At 43.6% G+C, this 20,969-nt stretch overlaps 1 protein-coding gene, 1 long non-coding RNA gene and 1 other non-coding gene across 3 annotated transcripts in view; 2 read left to right on the top strand and 1 right to left on the bottom strand.

Annotated features, from left to right (window-relative positions):
• LOC144697176 (uncharacterized) overlaps positions 1-20,969 on the top strand; it is a 245,052-nt gene that overhangs the window by 34,308 nt on the left and 189,775 nt on the right. The gene's annotated exons all lie outside the window — the stretch shown is intronic.
• Positions 1-20,969, bottom strand: part of LOC144697371 (uncharacterized) — a 423,816-nt gene that overhangs the window by 391,088 nt on the left and 11,759 nt on the right. The gene's annotated exons all lie outside the window — the stretch shown is intronic.
• trnav-aac (transfer RNA valine (anticodon AAC)) lies at positions 15,442-15,514 on the top strand. Its single transcript has one exon. It is a non-coding gene; the product is annotated as a tRNA-Val (tRNA).

Below are 20,969 nucleotides of genomic sequence, written 5' to 3'. Positions count from 1 at the left end.
TTTTGTTTTTTCCAATAATTTATATAGGTTTTTCTTTTCCATTATTTTTAAATGTATTTCCATCCATTGTTTATTTCTACCTTTTAGTATTCCCCCACCCCCACTAGAGCTATCTGTACCTTATCTGTCCTGTCTTCTACTCTTAATTAGCACGTTCCTTTAGATAATATCACCACCTTCAACACCTCTTTGTTCTTTTGTCTGTGACAGCTTTTGGTTATCTCCACCTATCATTGGCTGCTTGTCCCAACAACACCCCCCCCCCACCCCCAACACCCCTTAAACCAGCTTATATTTCACCCCTTTCCTATTTTTACTTAGTTCTGTTGAAGAGTCATGTGGACTAGAAACGTCAACTGTGCTCTTCTCCGCCGATGCTGCCAGACCTGCTGAGTTTTTCCAGGTATTTATGTTTCTGTTTTTGTTTTGGATTTCCAGCATCCGCAGTTTTTTGTTTTTATCTCTGGAACCAATGCCCAGCCTGATACAAACCGGCTCTTCATTGATCTGGGAGTTGCGGCCCCGCTCGGTTTAAACGGAGGAGGGGGACCGGTCAGTTCATTTCCGGGGTTTGCGGTTTACACAACATGTTTCCGGAGCCAAAAACAAAAAGCTAAAAGCTACTGCGGATGCTGGAAATCCAAAACAAAAACAGAATTACCTGGAAAAACTCAGCAGGTCTGGCAGCATCGGTGGAGAAGAAATCAGTTAACGTTTCGAGTCTTCAAGACCAGGTTCTGCCGAAGGGTCATGAAGACTCGAAACGTTAACTGATTTCTTCTCCACCGATGCTGCCAGACCTGCTGAGTTTTTCCAGGTAATTCTGTTTTTGTTTATGTTTCCGGAGCCTCTCCGTCCACCCGCCAGATCCATCGCTCCCTCCGCCCCGCCATGTGGACCCGTCTCTCCATCGCCATTACCCGCGTTGTGCCTGCTCCAGTCACTGCCCGGTCCCGCCCCCGCGTTCACTCCGATTGGTTGGAGGACCAGCCGCTCCCTCTCGTTCCTCCAGTCCCACTCCCTCTTCCTATTGGTCCGGAGCTGCCGTCAATCACCCGGGCATTGTGACGGTTACAAACGCCGAGAGCGGCCACAGACTCAGCCTGACTTGCTGATTCTTGGCAGCATTTTCTGTTTGGGAATTAGAGCTAGAGATGGATGGTCAGTTCCCCTCTGTCCTGGGGGGATTCACACTCATTTCCCCAGTGCAGTGATTCTTACGTTTACTTTACATGAGAAAGTGTCCGGTTCAATCCCGGCCGGAAACTGTGTTTAAAATTGTTACTGATGAGGAATTAGCAGTGAGTTTAGTTTCATGTCGAACAGGGTGACAGTTACTGTTGTCTCATTCTTTAAAAGCTCCTTCCTCACCTTTAAGCAGGTAACGATACGTGAGAGAAACTGATCCACAGTGACCTGAAAACAAGATACTGCACATGCTGCAAATCCGACCTCAAAACAGAAAATGTTGGAAACACTCAGCAGGTCAAACAGCATCATTCACAGTGAATGTTTCACGTCGCTGAACTTTTACCCAAACTGGAAAATTCCCCAGGTTTAACAGTTTATAAACAAGTCCAGAGTCAGAGAAAACATGGGCAGACAGAAGGAAACAACAAACGGTCTTGTGACAGGATGGAAGGCTGGAGAGAGCAAATGATAAAGGGGACAATGGTGCAAGGCAACATTGGGTGACAATGAGACAATTAAAGAAACTAATGGGACAAGTAAACAAATCAGACAGGTTCAGAGGAGGAATAAATGTTAACAGCAGAATCATTACCAGCATCTACTGTCCTAAAAATGGGAGTGATGATTATGGTATGAAATTATTAAAATTACCGTTGAGTCTGAAAGGTTGTAAAGTGACTAATCAAAGACGAGCTGCTGTTCCTCGAGCTTCTGTTGGGCTTCATGCGACAGTACAGGAGGCCGAGGACTACGAGGTCAGACTTTGAAGTGAGGCTGAGAATTAAAATAGTAAATGAGAAGAAGCTCAGGATCACACTTGCAAAGAGAATGGTGATTTTACACGAAGCAGTCACCCAATCTGGATTTAATCTCCACAGTGTAGAGGAGACCACATCGTGAGCAGTGAATACAGAATACTAAATTGTAAGAAGTACAAATAGATCACTGTGTCACCGGGAAAGTGTGTTTGGGGACCTGGAACGTGGAAAGGGAGGAGGTGGCAATGAATCTGTTTCAATAAGTTTGTAACAGGCCAATGCACAGTTGTTCTGCTGTGCTTTATATTTTAATGGGAATTATCAAATGTTTTTACCACTATGATCTTGGCTGGTGGACTGTAATGTCCTCGCATTTCTCTATTGATCTATCCAGGAGGGCTGGTGTGGTTAGAAGGCTTGGTCTGTACATTACAGTCACTGTGAACGTGATAATGGAACATTTGTATATCAAAGTGCAATGATACCTGATCACCTATCGAGTGAGTGAGTTTGTAACAATGTAACTCAAATGATCACAGCTACTGCAGGTGATTCTCTGGCTACAAGCCAGTAAGAAAGAAATCAGGAGCGTGCAGACTCACCCAGCTGGACACCAGTGGAGGGGTATTGGAGGATGATGATGTCTGCTGCCTTTGTCCTTCTAGATGGTAGTGGTCATGGGTTTGGAAGGTGCTGTCTAAGGAGCCTCGGTGAGTATGGAAACAGGAGAGGGAGAGCACTTCAAAGGAATTAACTTGTGTTATAGATATTAAAAAGACTCGGCACACTGCGTTTAACACAAAGCTGATTTATTTTAATTATATCCAGAATATTAGCACCTACAACTGGGCTGGAGTTTATTAACATCAGCAGAAACAGACCCCATTGAACATGGTTCAGTCCTGGGTGTGATTGGCAGAAAAATACAATCACTGTCGTGACTTGTAAACTCGCTGGTGACTCAGCAGAGTGAATGACTGAATGAATCTCTTCCCACACTCGGAGCAGTGTGAACTCTCTCGTGTCTCAACATGTGGGATAACTGAGCGAATCCCTTCCCACACAAGTAGCAGGTGAAAGGCCTCTCCTGGTGTGAACTTGCTGGTGTACAGTGAGTTGAGATGATCGCTTGAACCCAGTGCCACAGTGAGAGCACCTGAACTGGATTTCATCAATGTGAAAACGTTTATGGGATATTAGTCCCCCAGAACTTTTATAGCACTTCCCACAGTCTGAACATTTGAAAGGTTTCTCCCTAGTGTGAACTCGTTAGTGTCTCAGCAGGTTGGCTAACCAAGTAAATCCCTTCCCACACTTGGAGCAGGTGAACAGTTTCTCCCCAGTGTGAACTCGTTGGTGTGCAGTGAGTTGAAATGATGCCTTGAACCCAGTTCCACAGTGAGAGCACCTGAATGGTCTCTCCTCAGTGTGAAAACGTTGATGGGAAATCAGTTCCCCAGAACTTCTATAGCACTTCCCACAGTCTGAGCATTTAAAAGCTCTCTCCCCAGTGTGAACTCGCCGGTGTCTCAGCAGGTTGGATGACTGAGTGAATCCTTTCCACACTCGAAGCAGGTGAATGGTTTCTCCCCAGTGTGAACTCGTTGGTGTGTAATGAGCTGGGATGATTGAGAGAATCCCTTCCCACACACGAAGCAGGTGAACGGTCACTCCCCAGTGTGTCAGCGCCAATGAGTTTCCAGCTCACACGGGTAACTGAATCTCTCCTCACAGTCCCTACAGTTCCACGGTTTCTCTACACTTTGAACAGTGCTTTTTCCTTCCATGTTCAAGATGCTATGCTATTCATGTTACGATGTATTGGGCAACTCCTTCAGATGCTGTTTTCTGACTGCAGATCCTCCCCTTCTAATATCCTGTGAAGCTGATTTAAAACAGAAAAAGGGGATGGAGAGAACACAGAAAAACACAAAGGCAGGTTGTGAAATTGAGCTGAATGAAGAGAGAGAGAGAGAAAAAAACAGGGTAGAGGGAGATTTTATATGTTTTATATATCTACAGCTTGACCAGAACTGTGAAGGAATCCCCAAAATCCTCAACCTCCACCACCTAGGACCAGGGTAGCATCACCTCCAAATTCCCCTCCAAGTCACATAACGTCTTGACTTGTTTGACATCCAGTCCTGGATGAGCAGAAATTTCCTCTATTTAAATATTGGGAAGACTGAAGCCGTTCTCTTCAATCCCCACTACAAACTCCACTGCCAGCCACCGACTCCATCCCTCTCCCTGGTCTGAGGCTGAACCAGGCTGTTCACAACCATGGAAAAATATTTCACCCGAAAATGAGCTTCCAAACACATATCCACATCATCACCAAGACCGCCAATTTCCACTCCAGTAACGTCGCCGACTCCACCCTCGTCTCAGCTCAGCCGCTGCTGTAACCATCATCCATTCCTTTGCTACCTCTAGATTTAACTATCCTAACACAATCCCAGCCAATCTCCCACATTCAGCCTCCCTGTAATCTTGAGGTCATCCAAACCTCTGCTGCCCGTGTGTTTACTCGCACCAAGTCTTGTTCATCCTTCACCCCTGTGTTCACTGACCTACAAAGGTTCCCGGTTAAGAAGCAGCAAAATTTTAAAATTCTCATCCTTGTTTTCCTCTCTGGCTGCGATCATCCCTATCTCTGTAATCTCCTCCACTCACACAACTCTCTGAAACATGTGTTCATCTACCGCCGGCCTCTTCAATATTCCCCATATTAATTACCCCACCATTGGTGCCGCTCTTTCCGTTACCGAGACCACAAGCTTTGGAAATTCCTCCTCCGTTCACCCCGCTCTGCCCCTCAGCTGTCCCCCTGCTCTTGTAAACGGGGACCGGTAACTTCTCATTCGGGAGACTGCAGCTTACACATGTTTACGAAGCTCTCCCGTCCACCCACCGGATCGTTCGCTCCCTCAGACCCTTCATCCAACCCTCACGGATTGAGGATCAGAGAAAGAAGCTTCTCTCCTTCGACAGTGCTCACTCCGCGGATGCTCAAACACTGTTCGACACTGCGCATGCGCACTGACCTCTGTTGTGTGGATAGGGGACGTTCTCTACCGTGGGGAATGCTGGGTAACCCCTTCCCCCATCGAAAGTCCAAATTAGGCTATCCTGATTTGCTTTCCTGTTGCGGAGTGGAAGCTGGGTCGGAGGGTCCAATACTAAAGTTAAGAAACAAATTATACTGAAAGCCAACTGCATGGACCCTCCATTACCCACCAGAAAAAAAGAGAATGGGAATTAATGGCGAATCGAGAATCCCCAAAGCAGCAGCAAAAACAGAATTCCAACCCCACAGTCGCATGTGAACTCACTGGCATCACAGCGGGTGGGAAGAACAGGTGAATCACCGCCCACGCTCACAACATTTAAACAGCCTCACTACTGTGTGAATGTGCTGAACATGCATCAAATGCTTTGAACTTTCAAAGTTGGCGGGAAAACTGAGTAAACCCTCCCGTACTCGTGAATTACCTGGATGGTCTCTCTCCAGAGTGACTGTACTGCTGTGTCAGTAAATGTGATGACCGAGTTAATCCCTTTTCACTCAGCCAGGACAAATCCTCTCCCTGGTGCCACAGCGCCCATGGTTTTCCAACAGAGACTGGTAATGAAATCGCTCCTTAAAGTAGACAACAGTAGCTTGCATTTATACAGCACCTTTAATGTAATAGCAACTTTATTAAAACTTACTCATTCAATAGTGAGGGTGATTTGCTCCATTGACGCTTACTTGAATCTCCCATTTGCAGGCATCTTGCATTTGTTCTCACAGAGGTCATAAAAAGAATGCAGCAAAATCAGACGTGCTGAGATTTCATGACACACTTGAGTGGAAATGGATGTTCTTATTTCACTGCGGTCACATATTAGCAGTTCGTTCAGTCAACAACAGAAATTAATAGGTCTTTCGATGCAGATTAACACAGTTACTCACCATGTCAAAGATGTCTCACAGTAATGTGTGCTCACAGAGGGAAAAAATATAATTAACGAGTCATTCTCAAACCTGTTCCCTGTAAAAATGTTCGATGATTCTGTTGAAATGCTGACTGTTGTGCTAAATCTCAAATCAGACCCATATCAAGTGCATTACCTGGTGTCTGGCGTTCTTTTGTTTGCCAGTCACGTTTATGATTCGATGTTGTTGTATATTTCAGAAAGTCTCAAGTCAAGCGAGGGCATCAATAACAAATAGAAATATATTGATGCTGAATGTTGAATAACGTAAAACATTGCTGAGAAAAGTTTGTTGAATTTCGTCTTCTGAGGAGAAGGGTATTCATAATGATTGAACAGAAAGCATTGCTGCCTGAAACATTTACTGGACCGAGTCTTCTGCATTATGAAATTCAAAAGAAACTGAGGCACCAGGTGGAAACCAAGAGTTGTCTTCCTGTAACAAGCGACATGACCTCTCAGTCTAACCATTGGAATCCTCCAAACATTCTGGTATATCAGCGCTGCCCTGTTTCTTAAAGAAATAAATATTCTGTAAAATTACATTCCCGGAACAAAATTATATTAAAACAACGGAACGAAACGACGTATTTCAGCATGTGATTCTGGCATGGCTCTGTTTAACTATAGCAATTATTTTCCTCTGTGATATAACACCCTCGATTAACGAGTTGTGGAGCAAATGTAATTAGATTGTGTAAATAACTCAGAAATAATGAGACGTTTGATCAAAAAAATGAGCACTTTCGTCAATTCGACATGAAATCAAGAGAAAAGGTAAATAATGTTCATATGCATAGCTATGTAGGAACCCAGGTCTCAATCTTCATGGCATTGGGTGAGGGAAACAGTATTATTTAAGGCAAACTAGGCATGGAATCTGCAGAAACTCCTTTTTCTAAAGGGAATTGTGCAATTCATTGATTTTTTAGAAAAATAACAGGTTTACTAAAAGAGAGAAGAAAACTGCGATTAATTTGTTTGCTCCTTTAAAAAAGCTGACAGAGACAGGGTGTTGGTAGGGCCATGGTATGGATACATGGTGTTTTGCCATTTTATGGTGACATTGTTATATGAGTCTGTCTGCAGCATTCCAAATTAAAGCAGCTGAATTCCATTTTCCCCAAACAAAGAGCCAGAGAGCTGCTGCATGACAGCAAACTTAAACATCCCAGATAGACTCACTGCCTTCAAAGTCGATAAGTGTTTCTGTAGTGTAGTGGTTATCACGTTCGCTTAACGTGAAGGGCCCTGGTTTGAAACTGGGCAGAAACATTATCCAAACTTGCTAATTTTGTGAGGGAAATTTGCGCAATTCAGGTTTGTTGTTGAATGTTACCTGAATCTCGCATACTTCAGGCATGGTGCTTTTGCTCTTATCTGGGCCTTAAAATAAATGTGCAGCAAAATCAGAAACGCTGAAATTTCATGACACACTGAGTAGAAACAGATGTTCGTTTTTTGACTCAGCACACATTTTAGCAGTTCACCCGGTCAGCAACAGAATTTAGTGGGTCTTCGATGCAGATTTACATCATTACTCACCATCTCAAAGATGTCTCATAGGAAAGTGCGCTCATAAGGACAGGCACAAGCAATGCTGTAATTGAACCAGAGGAAATGAGAGAGCTGGTATGGAATCACTCCTTTAAATAATTGGGTTTCAGAATAGAGTATCAGGAAAAACAACCCAGGAAATCGTGGAAACCGAGGCGCAGTGCAGATCTGGCTTCCCTCCTGTTTTCTGTATGGACGCCATTTATGCACCAGAAAGCTTCTCAACTGGAACAAAGAGGGATCAAATATAATGAACGAATCATTCTCAAAACTGTTCCCAGTAAAATTATTGAAATTTGTTTCAAAGCTAACTGTGCTCAATTTCAAATGAGCACCAGATGGTTTGCATTCCCTGCTGACTGGCATTCTTCAGTCTATCAGTAATCTTCGCAATTCAAGGTTGCTGTATATTTCAGAGTCTCAATTCAAATGAAGGCATCAATACAGATAAAATATGAATATTAAAGATAGAACAGTGGAACAAATACTGAGTAAAGTTTGTTCAATTTCATCTTCCAAGGATAAGACGGATGTTCATAATGATTGAGCAGAATGCATTGTACCCGGAGACATTTGCTGGATGGACACGTCTACATTGAGAAATTCAAAACAAGCTGAGGCACCAGGGTGAAACCAACAGTTGTCTCCCTGCAACAAGTGACATGGCCTCTCAGTCCAACCATTGGAAACCTCCAAACATTCTGGTAGCTCAGCACTGCCCTGTTTGCTACACACATATTTATCCTCTGTAAGATTCCAGTCCAGGAACATAATTGTTTTAAACCAAAGGAAAGAAATGAACTATTAAATCACGTGATCTTGTCAGGTCTCTGTTAAACTTCTTAACAAACATTTTCCTCTGTCATATCGCACCCTCGATTGAAGGGCTGTGGAGCAAAAGTAATAAGGTTGTAAAAATAGTAAGACTGAAAAAATAACACTTTCGCAAATTCGAGATAAGATCAATTGCATAATTACATCACGTTCATATGGTAAAGTATATTAGGAACCCAAGTCCAAATCGTCATGTGAACCTTGTGAATTAAGGCCAACTAGGCATGGATTCTGCAGAAACTGCTTTTTCAAAAGGGAATTGAGCAATTTAATGAAAGGGAGGAAAAAACAGGTTTATTAAAAGAGAGAAGTAAATTGTGATTAATTAGTTTGCTCATTTAAAAAGGGGACAGAGGTCGGATGGTGGAAGGGCCTCTTATGCCATTGTATGAAAACACGGTGTTAGGCCATTTTATGATTACACTGTTATGTCAGTCTCGCTGCAGTGTTCCTGATAATAGCAGCTGAATTCCATTTTTCTGCAACAGATACCCAGAGTGCTGCTGCGATTCAGCGCGGTTTAACATTCCAGGCAAGCTCAATGGAAGCATGACAGTTTCTGTAGTATTGTGGTTATTACGTTCGCCTAAGATGTGGAAAGTCCCTGCTTCGAAGCAATCCAGCAACATTGTTAAAACTTACTCATTCAATCGTGAGCATAATTTGCATTGTTGAAGCTTACTTGAATCTCCTATGTTGCAGGCATTTTGCATTTACTCCCACCGAGGACGTGCTGAGATTTCATGACACACTTGAGTGGAAACAAATATTCGTATTTCACTGCACTCACATATTAGCAGCTCGCTCAGTCAACAACAGAAATTAATCTGTCTTTCGACAAAGATTAACACAGTTACTCACCATGTCAAAGATAACGTGTGTTCGTAATGGCAGAAAAAGGGGGGTCAGATCTAATTAACACATCATTCTCAAATCTGTTGCCTGTAAAATTCTTTGATTTTGTTGAAATGCTGGACTGTTGTGCTAAATCTCAAATCAAACCCATATCAAGTGCATTACCTGGTGTCTGCAATTCTTCTGTTTGCCAGTCACATTTGCAATTCGATGTTGTATATTCCAGAGAGTCTCAAGTCAACCGAGGCATCAATATCGAATTTTAAAAATATTAATACTGAATGTTGAATAACAGAAAAAAATGCTGCTGAGTAAAGTGTGTTGAATTTCGTCTTCTGAGAAGAAGAAGGGTGTTCCTAATGATTGAGCAGAAATCATTGCTGCCTGAGACATTTGCTGGACTGAGTCTCCTGCATTATGAAACTCAAAACAAACTGAGGCACCAGGTGGAAACCAACAGTTGTCTTCCTGTAACAAGAGTCATGACCTCTCAGCCTAACCATTGGAATCCTCCAAACATTCTGGTAGATCAACACTGCCCTTTTCCCTAAACAAGTATGTATTCTGTAAGATTTCATTCCCAGGATAAAATTATTTCAAACCAAACGAACGGAATGAACAATTTCAGCATGCGATCTTGCCAGGGCTCTGTCTAACTGTATCAATGATTTCCCTCGATTAACGGGTTGTGGAGCAAATGGAATTAGATTGTGTAAATAACCCAGAAATAATGAGATGTGTCATCAGAAAAATGAGCACTTTCGTCAAATCGACATGAAATCAAGAGAAAAAGTAAATAATGTTCATATGCATTGCTATGTAAGGGACACAAGTCTAAATCTTCATGGCATTGGCTGAGGGAAAACAATGCTTTTAAGGCAAACTGGACATGGAATCTGCAGAAACTCCTTCTTCCAAAGGGAATTGTGCAATTCATTGATGTGCAGAAAAATAACAGGTTTACTAAAAGAAAGAAGGAAACTGCGATTAATTCATTTGCACTTTTAAAAATCTGACAGAGACAGGATGATGGAAGGGCCACGGTATGGATACATGGTGTTATGCCATTTTATGATGACATTGTTATATGAGTCTATCTGCAGCATTCCGAATTAAAGCAGCGGAGTTCCAATTCTCCCAAAGAGTTTCACATTCCAGATAGGGTGACTGCTGTGACAGGTGCCCAGTGTTTCTGTAGCGTAGTGGTTATCACGCTTGTCTCACACGCAAAAGGCCAGCGGTTCGAAACCGGGCAGAAACATTATCCAAGCTGGCTGATTTTGAGAGAAGGAAATTTGAGTCATTCAGGTTTGTTGTTGAATGTTAACTGAATCTCGTATGCTACAGGCATGTTACTTTTGTTCTTACCTGGGCCTTAAAATGAATGCAGCAAAATCAGAAGTGCTGAAATTTCATCACACACTGAGTAGAAACAGATCAAAATAAAAACAGAATTACCTGGAAAAACTCAGCAAGTCTGGCAGCATCGGCGGAGAAGAAATCAGTCAACGTTTCGAGCCCTCATGGCTCTTCGGCAGAACTGAAGCATAGTTTCAACAAGGGAGAAATATAAATTGGTTTAAGGTGGGTGGGGGGGAAGAGACACATTGAGGGTGTGGTGTGAGCAGATAATCAAAAGATGTCAGAGACAAAAGGGTCAAAGAGGTGTTGAAGGTGGTGGTCTTTGTCTGAGAAAAGTGCTAATTAAGAATGGAAAACAGGATATTCAAAGTACAGCTCTAGTGGGGGTGGGGTGGAAAGACTAAAGGTTATAGTTTTAGATTTAAAAATAATGGAAATAGGTGGGGAAAGAAGAATCTATATAAATTATTAAAAAAGAAAAAAAGGCGGGTGGGGGGGGAAAAGAAACGGGGTGGGGATGGGGGGAGGGGGAGTTTAAGATCTAAAGTTGTTGAATTCAATATTCAGCCCAGAAGGCAGTAAAGTGCCTAGTCGGAAGATGAGGTGCTGTTCCTCCAGTTTGCGTTGGGCTTCACTGGAACAATGCAGCAAACCAAGGACAGACATGTGGGCAAGAGAACAGGGTGGAGTGTTAAAATGGCAAGCGACAGGGAGGTTTGGGTCTTTCTTGCGGACAGACCGCAGGTGTTCCGCAAAACGGTCGCCCAGTTTGCGTTTGGTCTCTCCAATGTAGAGGAGACCGCATTGGGAGCAACGAATGCAGTAGACTAAGTTAGGGGAAATGCAAGTGAAATGCTGCTTCACTTGAAAGGAGTGTTTGGGCCCTTGGACGGTGAGGAGAGAGGAAGTGAAGGGGCAGGTGTTGCATCTTCTGCGTGGGCATGGGGAGGTGCCATAAGTGGGGGTCGAGGAGTAGGGGGTGATGGAGGAGTGGACCAGGGTGTCCCGGAGGGAACGATCCCTACGGAATGCCGTCAAGGGGGGTGAAGGGAAGATGTGTTTGGTGGTGGCATCATGCTGCGCGGGATATGGGCCGGACACGGTTGAGGGCCCTGTCAACGACCGTGGATGGAAAACCTCGGTTAAGGAAGAAGGAGGACATGTCAGAGGAGCTGTTTTTGAAGGTAGCGTCATCAGAACAGATGCGACGGAGGCGAAGGAACTGAGAGAATGGGATGGAGTCTTTACAGGAAGCGGGGTGTGAGGAGCTGTAGTCGAGGTAGCTGTGGGAGTCGGTAGGCTTGTAATGGATATTGGTGGACAGTCTATCATCAGAAATTGAGACAGAGAGGTCAAGGAAGGGAAGAGAAGTGTCAGAGATGGACCATGTGAAGATGATGGAGGGGTGGAGATTGGAAGCAAAATTAATAAATTTTTCCAGGTCCCGACGAGAGAATGAAGCAGCACCGAAGTAATCATCGATGTACCGGAGAAAGAGTTGTGGGAGGGGGCCGGAGTAGGACTGGAACAAGGAATGTTCCACATACCCCATAAAGAGACAGGCATAGCTGGGGCCCATGCGGGTACCCATAGCCACACCTTTTATTTGGAGGAAGTGAGAGGAGTTAAAGGAGAAATTGTTCAGTGTGAGAACAAGTTCAGCCAGACGGAGGAGAGTAGTGGTGGATGGGGATTGTTGGGGCCTCTGTTCAAGGAAGAAGCTAAGGGCCCTCAGACCATCCTGGTGGGGGATGGAGGTGTAGAGGGATTGGACATCCATGGTGAAGAGGAAGCGGTTGGGGCCAGGGAACTGGAAATTGTTGATGTGACGTAAGGTGTCAGAGGAATCACGGATGTAGGTGGGAAGGGACTGGACAAGGGGAGAGAGAAGGGAGTCAAGATAAAGAGAAATGAGTTCCGTGGGGCAGGAACAGGCTGACACGATCGGTCTGCCAGGTCAGTTCTGTTTGTGGATTTTGGGTAGGAGGTAGAAGCGGGCCGTCCGAGGTTGGGCGACTATCAAGTTGGAAGCTGTGGGAGGAAGATCTCCAGAGGAGATGAGGTCAGTGACAGTCCTGGAAACAATGGCTTGATGTTCTGTGGTGGGGTCATGGTCCAGGGAGAGGTAGGAGGAAGTGTCTGCGAGTTGACGCTCAGCCTCCGCGAGGTAGAGGTCAATGCGCCAGACAACGTTGACAGGGCCCTCAACCGTGTCCGGCCCATATCCCGCGCATCCTCCCTCACGCCTTCTCCTCCTTCCCAGAAACATGATAGGGTCCCCCTTGTCCTCACTTATCACCCCACCAGCCTCCGCATTCAAAGGATCATCCTCCGCCATTTCCGCCAACTCCAGCATGATGCCACCACCAAACACATCTTCCCTTCACCCCCCTTGACGGCATTCCGTAGGGATCGTTCCCTCCGGGACACCCTGGTCCACTCCTCCATCACCCCCTACTCCTCAACCCCCACTTATGGCACCTCCCCATGCCCACGCAGAAGATGCAACACCTGCCCCTTCACTTCCTCTCTCCTCACCGTCCAAGGGCCCAAACACTCCTTTCAAGTGAAGCAGCATTTCACTTGCATTTCCCCTAACTTAGTCTACTGCATTCGTTGCTCCCAATGCGGTCTCCTCTACATTGGAGAGACCAAACGCAAACTGGGCGACCGTTTTGCGGAACACCTGCGGTCTGTCCGCAAGAAAGACCCAAACCTCCCTGTCGCTTGCCATTTTAACACTCCACCCTGTTCTCTTGCCCACATGTCTGTCCTTGGTTTGCTGCATTGTTCCAGTGAAGCCCAACGCAAACTGGAGGAACAGCACCTCATCTTCCGACTAGGCACTTTACAGCCTTCTGGGCTGAATATTGAATTCAACAACTTTAGATCTTAAACTCCCCCTCCCCCCATCCCCACCCCGTTTCTTTTCCCCCCCACCCGCCTTTTTTTCTTTTTTAATAATTTATATAGATTCTTCTTTCCCCACCTATTTCCATTATTTTTAAATCTAAAACTAAAACCTTTAGTCTTTCCACCCCACCCCCACTAGAGCTGTACTTTGAATATCCTGTTTTCCATTCTTAATTAGCACTTTTCTCAGACAAAGACCACCACCTTCAACACCTCTTTGACCCTTTTGTCTCTGACATCTTTTGATTATCTGCTCACACCACACCCTCAATGTGTCTCTTCCCCCCCACCCACCTTAAACCAATTTATATTTCTCCCTTGTTGAAACTATGCTTCAATTCTGCCGAAGAGCCATGAGGGCTCGAAACGTTGACTGATTTCTTCTCCGCCGATGCTGCCAGACTTGCTGAGTTTTTCCAGGTAATTCTATTTTTATTTTGTTTTGGATTTCCAGCATCCGCAGTAGCTTTTAGCTTTTTGTTTTTATCTTTGAGTAGAAACAGATGTTCGGTTTTTGACTCGGCACACATTTTAGTTAATCCGAGCAGTAACAGAATTTAGTGGGTTTTCGATGCATTTTACATCGTTACTCACCACCTCAAAGATGTCTCTTGCTAAAGTGTGCTCATGAAAGCAGGTGCACTCAATGCTATAATTGAACCAGGGGAAATGACGGAGTTGGTACAGAATCATTCCTTTAAATAATCGGTCTTCAGAGTAGAGTTTCAGGAAAAACGACCAAGGGAGTCATGGAAACCGAAGCGCAGTGCAGATCTGCTGGCTTCCCCCCTGTCTTCTATATGGACGCGATTTAGACGCCAAAAGGCTAATCATCTAGAACAAAAAGGGATCAAATATAATGAACGTGTTATTCTCAAAACTGTTCCCAGAAAAATTCTTGCATTTTGTTTACAAGCTAACTGCGCTCAATTTCAAATGAACACCATATGATTTGCATTACCTGTTGGCTGGCATTCTTTTGTCTATCAGTCATGTTTGCAATTCGAGGTTGCTGTATATTTCAGAGAGTCTCAATTCAAATGATGGCATCAATAGCAGATAAAAAAATTATTATAAAATATAGAATAATGGAACAAATACTGAGTAAAGTTTGTTCAATTTCGTCTTCCGAAGATAAGACAGATGTTCCTAATGATTGAGCAGAAAGCATTGCTCCCGGAGACCTTTGCTGGGCAGACACTTTTACATTTTGAAATTCAAAACAAGCTGAGGTACCAACTGTTGTCTTCCTGCAACAAGTGACATGGACCCTCAGTCCAACCACTGGAACCCTCCAAACATTCTGGTAGCTCAACAATGCCCTGTTTCCCAAACAAATATTTATCCTCTGTAAGATTCCGGCCCAGGAACAGAATTATTTCAAACCAAATGAAGTAAACGAACAATTGAAGCACGTGATCTTGGCAGGGCTCTGTTGAACTTCTTAACAAACATTTCCTCTGTCATATCGCACCCTCAATTGAAGGGGTATGGAGCAAAAGTAATAAGATTGTACAAATAGTAAGATTGAAAAAATAACACTTTCGAACATTCGAGATGAGATCAATTGCATAATTACATCATGTTCATATGGTAAAGTATATTAGGGACCTAAGTCCAAATCGTCATGTGAACCTTGTGAATTAAGGCAAACTAGGCATGCATTCTGCAGAAACTACTTTTTCGAAAGTGTATTGAGCAATTTAATGACAGGGAGGAAAACACAGGTTTATTGACAGAGAGAAGCAAATTGTGATTAATTAGTTTACTCGTTTAAAAAGGGGACAGAGGTCGGATGGTGGAAGGGCCTCTTATTCCATTGTATGGATAGATGGTGCTTGGCCATTTTATCATTCCATTGTTATATCCGTCTCGCTGCAGCATTCCTGAGAATAGCAGCTGTATTCCATTTCTCCGAAACAGACACCCAGGGTGCTGCTGCGTTACAGCGTGGTTTAACATTCCAGGCAGGCTCACTACAATCACGGCAGTTTCTGTAGTGTAGTTGTTATCACGTTCGCCTAACACGCGAAAGGTCCCCGGCTCAAAACCGGGTAGAAACATTATGAAAACTTACTCATTCAATCGTGAGGGTGATTTTCATCATTGAAGCTTAGCTGAATCTCCTGTGCTGCAGGCATATTGCGTTTACTCTCACCGAGGACGTGCTGAGATTTCATGACACACTTGAGTAGAAATTGATGTTCGTATTTCACTGCGCTCACATATTAGCAGCTCGCTCAGTCAACAACAGAAATTAATCTGTCTTTCGACACAGATTAACGCAGTTGCTCACCATGTCAAAGATAATGTGTGTTTGTAACGGTAGACAAATGGGGGTCAGATCTAATTAACACATCATTCTCAAAACAGTTGCCTGTAGAATTCCTTTGATTTTGTTGAAATGCTGACTGTTGTGCTAAATCTCAAATCAGACCCATATCAAGTGCATTAACTGGTGTCTGGCATTCTTTTGTTTGCCAGTCACGTTTGCAATTGGATGTTGTATATTCCAGAGAGTCTCACGTCAACCGAGGCATCAATATCAAATTTTAAAAATATTAATACTGAATGTTGAATAACAGAAAAAATGCTGCTGAGTAAAGTGTGTTGAATTTCGTCTTTTGAGAAGGAGAAGAGTGTTCCTAATGACTGAGCAGAAATCATTGCTGCCTGAGGAATTTACTGGACTGAGCCTTCTGCATTATGAAACTCAAAGCAAACTGAGGCACCAGGTGGAAACCAACAGTTGTCTTCCTGTAACAAGAGTCATGACCTCTCAGCCTAATCATTGGAATCCTCCAAACATTCTGGTAGATCAACACTGCCCTTTTCCCTAAACAAATATGTATTCTGTAAGATTTCATTCCCAGGACAACATTATTTCAAACCAAAGGAACGGAATGAACAATTTCAGCATTTGATCTTGGCAGGGCTCTGTCTAACTGTATCAATGATTTGCCTCGATTAACGGGTTGTGGAGAAAATGTAATTAAATTGTGTAAATAACTCAGAAATAACGAGGTGTTTGATCAGAAAAATGAGCACTTTCGTCAAATCGACATGAAATCAAGAGAAAAAGTAAATAATGCTCATATGCATAGCTATGTGAGGAACACAGGTCTAAATCTTCACGGCATTGGCTGAGGGAAAACAGTGTTATTTAAGGCAAACTGGCATGGAACCCGCAGAACCTCTTTCTTCCCAAGGGAATTGTGCAATTAATTGATATAATAGTTTTCCTAAAGGAGAGAAGGAAACTGCAATTCATTCGTTTGCACTTTTAAAAAGCTGATGGCGACAGGATGATAGAAGGGCCATGGTATGGATACACGGTGTTATGCCATTTTATGATGACGTTGTTATCTGAGTTTGTGTGCAGCATTCCAAATTAAAGCAGTGGAATTCCAATTCTCCCAAACAAAGAGCCAGAGAGCTGCTGCGGGACAGCACAGTTTAACATTCTGTATAGGCTCACTGCTGTGGTGACTGCCCAGTGTTTCTGTAGTGCAGTGCTCATCACATTCACCCCACACGCGAAAAGCCCACGGTTCGAAACCGGGCAGAAACTTAATTCAATTTGGCTAATTTTGAGAGGGAAATTTGGATCATTCAGGTTTGTTGTTGAATGCTAACTCAATCTCTCATGCGACAGGCATGTTACTTTTGCTCTTACATGGGACTTAAAATGAATGCAGCAAAATCAGAAGCGCTGAAATTTCATGACACACTGAGTAGAAATAAATGTTCGTTTTTTGACATGGCACGCATTTTAGTCCGAGCAGCAACAGAATTTAGTGGGTTTTCGATGCATTTTACATCTTTACTCACCACCTCAAAGATGTCTCATAGTAAAGTGCGCGCATAAAGACAGGCACAAAGCGATGCTGTAATTGATCCAGAGGAAATGACAGAGCTGGTACAGAATCACTCCTTTAAATAATCGGGCTTCAGAATAGAGTTTCAGGAAAAACAACCCAGGGAGTCGTGGAAACCGAGACGCAGTGCAAGTCTTCTGGCTTACCTCCTGTCTTCTATATGGACGCGATTTCGGCACCAGAAAGCTTATCACATAGAACCAAAAGGGACCAGATATAATGAACGCGTCATCCTCAAAACTGTTCCCAGTAAAATTCTTGCATTTTGTTTACAAGCGAACTGTGCTCAATTTCAAATGACCACTACATGATTTGCATTGCCTGTTGGCTGGCATTCTTTCGTCTATGTTTGCAATTCGGGGCTGGTGTATATTTCAGAGAATCTCAATTCAAATGATGGCATCAATAACTGATAAAAATTAATATCAAATATAGAATAACAGAACAAACACTGAGTAAGGTTTGTTCAATTTCGTCTTCCAAGTATTAGACGGATGTTCCTAATGCTTAAGCAGAAAGCATAGCCCCCGGACATTTGCTGGGCAGACACTTCTACATTTTGAAATTCAAATCAAGCTCAGGCACAAGGATGAAATTAACATAAAAGCAAAATACTGCGGATGCTGGAAATCTGAAACAAAAATAAAAATAGCTGGAAAAACTCAGCAGGTCTGACAGTATCTGCGGAGAGGAACACGGTTGATGTTTCGAGTCCGTATGACTCTTCATCAGAACAGTGAAATTAACGGTTGTCTTCCTGCAACAAGTGAAATGGAACCGCAGCCCAATTATTGGAAACCTCCAAACATTCTGGTAGCTCACCACTGCCCTGTTTGCTAAACAAATATGTATGCTCTGTAAGATACCGGTCCAGGAACAAAATTATTTCAAACCAAATGAAGTAAACGAACAATTGAAGCACCCGATCTTGGCAGGGCCCTGTTAAACTCCTTTACAAACATTTTCCTCTGTAATATAGCTCCCTCGATTGTAGGGTTGTGGAGGAAAAGTAATAAGATTGTAAAAATAGTGAGATTGGTAAAATAACACTTTCGTAAATTCGATTAGGTCATTTGCATGATTACATCATGTTTATATGGTAAAATATATTAGGAATCCAAGTCCAAGTTGTCATGTGAACCTTGTGAATTAAGGCAAACTAGGCATGGATTCTGCAGAAACTGATTTTTCAAAAGAGAATTGAGCAATTTAATTAAAGGGAGGAAAAAACAGGTTTATTAAAAGAGAGAAGGAAATTGTGATTAATTAGTTTGCTCTTTTAAAAAGGGGACAGAGGTCGGATGGTGAAAGGGCCTCTTATGCCATTGTATGGATACATGGTGCTCGGCCATTTTATGATTACATTGTTATATCAGTTTCGCGGCAGCCCTGCTGAGAATAGCAGCTGAATTCCATTTCTCCGAAACAGACACCCAGGGTACTGCTGCGTTAGAGTGCAGTTTAACATTCCAGACAGGCTCACTGTAGTTACGGCAGTTTCTGTAGTGTCGTGGTTATCACGTTCGCCTAACACGCGAAAGGTCCCCGGTTTGGAACCGCGCAGAAACATTATTAGGACTTACTCATTAAACAGTGAGGGTGATTTGCATAGTTGAAGATTAGCTTCATTTGCATTTGTTCTCAGCGAAGACGTGCTGAGATTTCATGACACACTTGAGTGTAAATAGATGTTCGCATTTCACTGTGCTCACATATTAGCAGTTCGTTCAGTCAACAATAGCAATTAATGGGTCTTTCGAAACAGATTAACAAAGTTACTCACCATGTCAAAGATAACGTGTGCTCGTCACGACAGACAAAGAGGGCTCAGTTATCATTAACGCATCATTCTCTAATCGGTTCCCTGTAAAAGTCTGATTTTGTTGCAATTGGGTGAGGGAAACTGTTATTTAAGGCAAACTAGACATGGAATCTGCCGAAACTCCTTCTTCCAAAGGGAATTATGCAATTAGTTGATATTAAGAAAAATAACAGGTTTACTAAAAGAGAGAAGGAAACTGCGATTAATTCGTTTGCTCTTTTGAAAAGCAGACAGAGACAGGGTGCTAGAAGGGCTATTGTATGGATACATGGTGTTATGCCATATTATGATGACATTGTTATATGAGTCTGTCTGCAGTATTCTAAATTATAGCAGCTGAATTCCATTTCCGGGAGTTGAAGAGAAGCGCGAGAGAGGAGAAGGAGCGCGAGAGGAGCCGGGAGTTGAAGAGAAGCGCGAGAGAGGAGAAGGAGCGCGAGAGGAGCCGGAGCGCGAGAGGAGCCGGGAGTTGAAGAGAAGCGCGAGAGGAGCCGGGAGTTGAAGAGAAGCGCGAGAGGAGCCGGGAGTTGAAGGGAAGCGCGATAGGAGCCGGAAGTTGAAGAGAAGCGCGAGAGGAGTCGGGAGTTGAAGAGAAGCGCGAGAGGGGTCGACGGTTGAGGAGAAGCGCGAGAGGAGCCGGGAGAGCAGGGGTGACTGAGGGAGTTCGGTGAGGAGGGAAGGAGGTGATCCGTTGAGGACTGTGAGTGCGGCCGGGTAAGTATTTACTACTTTTATCATTACTAGTTTTTAAGGTCTTATTTTGTGGTTGATCGTTTGTAAAGGTTATATTCTGGAATAGCGAGGAGCAGGGAAGAAGGGCCCTCGAGTAATTGATATTATTTGATATTAAGTATCCTCCAAAAGATTTTTAATTTAATATTTAATGGGGTAAGCAAAAACAGGAAGGCAGATTATTGTCTCAATGGCTATAAATTGAGAGTTGCTGAAGGTAAGCATGCAGGTGCAGCAGGCAGTAAAGACAACAAATGGTATGTTGGCCTTCATAACGAGAGGATTCGAGGAGCTAGGATGTCTTGCCACAATTATACAGGACCTTGGTGAGACCACACCTGGAATATTGTGTGCAGTTTTGGTCTCCTTATCTGAGGATGGGTGTACTTGCTATAGAGGGAGTGCAGTGAAGGTTTACCAGACTGATTCCTGGGATGGTGGGACTGACATATGAGGAGAGATTGAGTAGGTTTGGATTATATTTGCTGGAGTTCGGAAGAATGAGGTGGTATCTCATAGAGACCTATAAAATTCTCAGGGGAGATGCAGGAAGGATGTTCCCGATGGTGGGGGAGTCCAGAACTAGGGGTCACAGTCTGAGGATATGGGGTAGACCATTTAGGACTGAGATGAGAATTTTTTTCACCCAGAGAGTGGTGAGCCTGTGGAATTCCCTACCACAGAAAGTAGTTAAGACCAAAACATTGTATGCTTTCAAGGATGAGTTAGATATAGCTCTTGGGGCAAAAGGGATCAAGAGCTACGGGGAAAAAGAGGGAGCAGGCTATTGAGTTGGATGATCAGCCATGATCATGATGAATGGCGGAGCAGGCTCGAAGCGCCGAATGGCCTACTCCTGCACCTAGTTTCTATGTTTCTATATGTTTCCTCATGTACAGTAAACATGATAATCACTGCACTGGGGAAATGAGTGTGAATCCCCCCCGGACAGAGGGGAACGTCATCTCTAGCTCTAATTCCCAAACAGAAAATGCTGCCAAGAATCAGCAAGTCAGGCTGAGGCTGCAGCCGCTCTCAGCGTTTCAAACCGTCACAATGCTCCGGTGATTGACGGCAGCACCGGGC

Source organism: Cetorhinus maximus, chromosome 23 (genome assembly GCF_964194155.1).
Source record: "Cetorhinus maximus chromosome 23, sCetMax3.hap1.1, whole genome shotgun sequence".
Lineage (NCBI taxonomy): Eukaryota > Metazoa > Chordata > Chondrichthyes > Lamniformes > Cetorhinidae > Cetorhinus > Cetorhinus maximus.
This window is presented reverse-complemented; position numbering and strand designations above follow the sequence as displayed.